Source organism: Hyalella azteca, unplaced genomic scaffold (assembly GCF_000764305.2).
Source record: "Hyalella azteca isolate HAZT.00-mixed unplaced genomic scaffold, Hazt_2.0.2 contig9978, whole genome shotgun sequence".
In the NCBI taxonomy this organism is placed as follows: Eukaryota; Metazoa; Arthropoda; class Malacostraca; order Amphipoda; family Hyalellidae; genus Hyalella; species Hyalella azteca.
Genome location: NW_025940034.1, coordinates 61,295 through 67,781, shown reverse-complemented (window position 1 = coordinate 67,781; position 6,487 = coordinate 61,295).

The following is a 6,487-nucleotide window of genomic DNA, read 5'->3' as shown; positions in this document are numbered from 1 at the left end:
TTTAACATAAACAATGACATGTAGGGTAAGCGTTTTAACTAATACATCGTAGCAAGCCGTGAATTTGATTCAATGGACTACACTCTTGGTCTACTCATGGTAGTAACACCACATAGAAGTATTATTAAGGATCTTTGATATATGAAGTTTGAGTGGAAGAGAAGATGTGTGTTGAATTTATTTGTGATTTGCTCAAAATTAGATTCCCGATTAATGAACAATACATGTTAACTGTTGTGCGCTGTTTAAAAAGCGACGCCTCCATCTGTGTACAATTGTACAATGTACATACAACATTCACCTTCATTGACGCATTTCTTCGTCTCGTCGTGTTTTGATCTGTCTCTCTTGAAATGTTGTTGTTAAAGTCATTGTTGGTGTATTTTTGTTGCCTTTCTCTCTTATTGTCAGTCCTAATATAACTGAAAACTGCATCACGGTAATTTAAATTTATTCTGGAAGGCATGAAAGCGAGTGAGTGTTAATCTTTAAATTACAATAAATATGGATGACGATGATAGTTATCTCGATTCCGACAATCATAGCTGAACGTAGAGTATGCTTAAATTGTACTATAATTACGTACATTCTTCAAAAAGTACTTCCGACTCTCATAAAAAAAACATTTCATCTGTCTAACCATAATATCATTTACTTGTGTGCCCTCCTGGCATTCAATCATGATTGGGATTGCATTGATTTATAAAAAAGTCAATATGATAAAAAGCTTTCACGATAGACTGCACGGTTGTTAACTTACAGCACCTGTTACATCGTCGCCAGCCTCTACAGAAAGAGAGAGAGAGAGAGTGCATGAGAACAAACGATAGAAACTAAAAGTGGACATGGATTTGCAAATAATTTTTTTATCGTTATTAATTCTTGGTTTTTCTCACACCATATGAAGAATCAATCAATGTGATACTCTGCCGTTTTACCGACGCTCTGTTTTATAGAAGTAAATGACACTGTTTGCTTTCTTGGTTATTGCTTGACAACTAATTGCTGAACAAAAAATAAATAATAAAATGATTGCGTGATATTGATTCTAACATAGAATTAATCTCTATTTATTTTAACAGTGATGAATGATGGAGAGTTCCGCTATGCGATCTTCGTGTTAAAAAAAAAGAAATTTATAAAATTAACCCAATCCCAATCAAGTGGAGTTCCGTGAGAACTCTGCTGTCACTACAATGCGAGCTAATTTTCAATATTATTTTCAAAAATTGGTTTACTCCTTTTTGAAAATCAGCCCAAAATATAATAAATAAATAGAATTTGCAAATAAACTTTTATCGATTCTGAGATACATGAAACGGTGCATCACAAAGAAAAAGCTCTGGAAGATATATTTACATTTAATTATTAATGAACGAAATATTACGGCACAAATTTGCTGCAGTTCTTCCTCAAAGTTGTATCTTCGATAGCGAAATAAAATGTATCGAATGCTGAAAAATTGTACATATTTTATCAATGTTTCGAAATGTTTCTAAATCGCCATGCCATATAAAACCATGCTTGATATAATGTTGTTGGTTCATATATTTCGAGAGTTTGACATTGTAAATAATTGTGTCAGTGGCTATGAGATATTTATATTATGTAATATAGTGTTTCGAGTATCGTTTTCTTTTACTTCCCAAACTAACGCTTCGAAATGTCAAATTATATTTTTCCTACAAATAATCACAAGCAGTTAAATTCTTCGTTGGTAATGAGAATTTTATAGCAAAGTGTTAAAAAAATGAAGTAGAAAAACTATCATTTCTTATAATACAGAATGCAGTTTCGGTTTGCGAAGATGATTTCCTCAAAATTTACCTACAGAACAGAAGCGCTAGCGATGCCAGTTAATGGTAAACTCATAGTAAAATCGCAAACGGGTGCTTAGAAATAAATAACATTTCTATTAATTTTAGCACCTTCCTCTAGTCTGCAATGAGTGTCATTTACAAGTGGGAAACAAAGTTTTGGTGGCTGTTTGGAGAGATTTACCTTACTTTGAACTGAAGAGTGAAGAATCATTTGCTTTTTTATGCAGTGGAAAGGTGGCGACCTGAAATTAAGGCAGCGAAGTCTGGAAGACATTAAAAATTGCATTTTAGATGGAATTTTTGGTTTGTTCGAACATAAAAAACATTTCTTACAGGAAATGAATCTTGCTCAATCATTCAGCCAATCGTTTAGCATTTGTTTTGGTTTCAGTTCAATCGCATCAGGATTATTAAAAAATATATCAACTTACTCATAGGCTTTACTGTTTCAAAAAATTTTCCCGACTCAACGAATCTGCTGTCTCGATCGCTCCAAAAAGCATCATATTTATGTGAATGCGAAAAAAATTTCCCTGTTCGGCTCCATGGAGCTGGCAAATGAATGGCAAAGAGGCCATCAATCTTAACGAACTGCACTGCATCGGATCATCACAGTCTAGAATAGCAAGCATCTACACTTTTAGCATGAGCTAATACCGCAATCCCGCAAACCCTGCGAGGTCTGAGTCGTAATTTTTATTATGAGCAGGAAGACTCAATCGTTACAGGATTTGCTCATGAAGTGCACAAGCATCAACGAAAAAACAACCTGGAACTTTGTTTTGCTTGAAGAAAAATTCTTCAGTTGAATCCAATTATTAAAATTGAACGGTGTTGCGCAGTAACGCTGTAATGATTGTGGTGAACATAAAGATTAGATCAAAGTTTGTGATAAAGGATATGATGGCTATAGTGTTTCCGCTCAATTTTTCATTTTAAATGATGCAAATTCAATGCAGGAGATGGTAATATAAAAACATTGGGCTTGAAAACGCGCATTCGTACGACAGCCCAAATTTCCCTCATGTTTGGAAAATGGAAAAATTAAAAAACAAATAAGTACTCCCTACAATTCCATAAAACAAAAGTTGAGTGTTCGTACTATCGAAGGTTAATAATGTTTGAGTGGTAAAAATATTTAGTCAACAAACGACGCTGTTGCTGATCTCAGAACTCTACTCACTGAAAATTTAACTGCAGTTCATCCTGAAAATCTCAATGTTCAGCATAAATAAAATTTACAGTCTGTCAGACTTTCTTACATAAAGCAACAACTCCGATTTCCTGTAAATTTTGGTCACTTTGTTTACGTAGTCGTGGGCTGGTTCTTACTTTTTCAGTATATTTTTTACCTGAATAAAACCGAGTTCTAGAAGCAATGTACAATTATTTGCAATTGCTAAGCATTCACGAAGATATATAAGAAAATAAATTTCTGGATAAAATTAATTTCCCTCTCGGAAATTGTATAAGATTTTTTATTTTTAGTGTTCTTTGCTCTCAATAAATATACGCTAGTCATTAGTGCTCGGTTGAAGTTAAAGTTATCGGATTGTGCACACAACGCGGAAAAGTTGAGAAGGGTGAAACTAGCGTTCCTGTGGAAACCTATACTGATAACTGCAGGGGCGCGGATTAAAGATGGATTTATGACTCGAAATACTTGCGTTGTTGAGTGGAAGCTTTCAACATATATTGGCTATCCGAGAAGATAGTAGAAAAGGCCACTAAATTTTCAGAAAACGTTGGTACAAAATATTTATTTACAAGAAAATACAACAAAATAAGGAATGATCCGTAATGAACAAAAATGATTCTTTTGAGCCATAATTGATTGAAACCCAAATTTAACTGCAATTTGAAATTTGCAGAAAGTTTTAGCATCATTTGAGAAATAATTTTAGCCCATATTACATTTATGATACAGTATAAATGCAATGATTTGAGATCCAACCATTACGGGATCGAGGGACCGGTATTAATTTACAGTGTCAGTATTCATGGATACAAAAATAGAAACAGATCCACTTGCAAACGTTCAATTAATTATATATCCGAATATTTGTTTGAAGGTATGCTACAAATTTAGCATTTTGTATATGTTGTAGTTAATCGAGCTATTTAACTTCTAGCGTTTCTGTGTTGGACACAGAATGCAATTTATTGTTTTGGAATTAGGAAGTATAGCTGATTAATTTGGGGGATCGAAATGAAAGATTTTGTTATAATTTCAAATTTAACACAATTGGTTTAAATTGCGGTAAAAAATAAGAACTCTACATTTTTCAGACATCAAAACGAGGTTAAAATTGATTTTTATAATGTTAGTTTAAGCGCGTCTTTCCGTAATTTACATTACCATTCCCGGGAAATAAACAACGGGATTCTCAAATCTAATATACCAACAATACCAATGAACGCCAGGTTAATACGTATACTGGAATATGCATACTAGATGATGGAATTCCAGCCTGTCTGCCGGTTTGAAGCTTCCTTCGTTAACATGGATACCAGAGGCGTCTGTACCTAGCCTCTATGGTGCTTGCATTCTGGAAACTGATTCAGTAATCATTTGTTGCAATGGCATTTATCACATTATTTTGAATAATAACAAAAAATAATCGCAATCATCTGTAATTTTTTGTGATTAATATGTATTTAATTCGAATTTTGATTACTAACATTTAAGTTCAATTCGCTTATTGTTCTATTAAGTTTCAAAAGAGCACCTCTTTATAGTTCATTTAACTTCCGCTGGAGATTCATTATGATGGCTGAGAAGACGATTCGCTTTGCGAGGATTAATCCTTTATGCTAATTCGACCGATGACTGTTAATATATATTTTCATTAAGATAATCGCGATAAAAACGCAACATTAATAAACATTGAAATTTTGATGTGCACCAATTTTCAATGCGAAAAACCAACATCATGAAATCTTAAGCCCTGTCTGGAATAGTGTTTTCAAATCAACGACAGGTCTGTTTGCTAGTACCCTGTTAGTGTCTGTAATGGGAATGCTTTGCTAAATATTCTGATCAATATATACATTTCTGTCTATATTTATATATTTATAGGTTCTGTGTATATATTCTGCGATCTGCAGAAGTTGGATTCTGTTTTGTGCTCGGCCATGAAGTGATTTCGAACCAGGGTCATTAGCTGCTCAGGAAAATTAGATTGATGAAAACGTTGATCAAAAATTTTGATGAACGTCATAAAATTGCAGCTTGATATCAATAAATATTACGTGTCATTCTCCAAACCGCTAGTGGCAATTCAATTTTATCGTAAATAAGATGAAGCACGGTGGACATTACGATGTCTTTAGGAAGTAAATTCAGACCAAAGGTTCGTGGAGTAACTGGCAGACTTTTGGCAGCCAACCAAGTGCTTTAGTTCAAATAAAGTCATCTATATGTCCCTATAAAGGGGAGGTATTGAAATGTACCTTATTAGAGATATTGAAATTTCATAAAGGTATTGAAATATGTGTGCGAATACGTGGCTATTTTAACTGAAATTTGTATATATAAAATGTAAACATTTGAATTAAAATTTTGTTAAATAACTTTCCGATAAGTTATACCTAAGTATTTGAATAGTAAAATTTCTATATGAAATTGTTAAATGGGAGGTTATACGTTGATAGTTCAAACTTTTAAATTATGACATTTGGCAATATTCATGTGACTTTGTCCGCAAATGTCACCAAGGGAGATTTTGCTCAAACTTATTCAAATTTTACTGACAATAATCCTTTCCATGAAGCTTAACTTCCTAACCAACGTGTCAGAAGTAGGAAATGTAATGTCTGTGTATTAATAAAAAGCAGGAATGAGTTAATTTCATTCCTTTAAAATTATATAAGGGCTGACATAGCAGCACCTTCTTACTTATTCACGGGTCCATGCGGGTTGCCTACCTCGAGTCTTTGAAACATGTCCGTGCCGTGCATAATTTACTATCAGTCAACCCTTGAAATGACCGTATAATATCAACTTAGGGCTTTTCACAATTTGATTTTTAAGAAAAAAAGTTTACCGTTGCCGACTCGGGAAATCTTCTTCCAGTGTTTCACAGTATCTTAAAATAAATTTGGCTTCGGTAAAATCACCGACAGTTGAAGACATTTTTTAATTTACTCCCAGCCTTGTTTATTATGAATTGAGACAATTGCTTTGTTTAGTTTTTCTCGAGCTTCTTGTAACAATTTTATTCTCTCTTATGTTTATGAAGAACTCATTACATTCATTGATTCCTGTTATACCATTAGGGTAAAATGTTTCGCTGTGAACAAAATTAAATTTAACTCAACACTTTCCAAGATTGTAGATACATGGACCTAAATATTTTCGCATATTTTTAGATTGAATACTTATAACTTTTATACATCTTATTATTTTTGGGCGCTGTAAGGAGCTGTGGAGCGATGAATGGAAGTTTGTTCAATTTTTAGATTTTTACATGATTTTAGATCAAATCGGTTTAAGCCAGATAAGCGATTCGCCAAAAAATTCCGTTCTGTATATTTTGTACCCTCAGATTCTGGAAAAAGTTATCGAAAGTTTAATTTGAAAATTTTGAATTTAACAGTATAGATTTAAAAATAAGGATTTTACTCTTCAGAATCGGACACTTATTACTAGCGCTCCTGATTCAGCA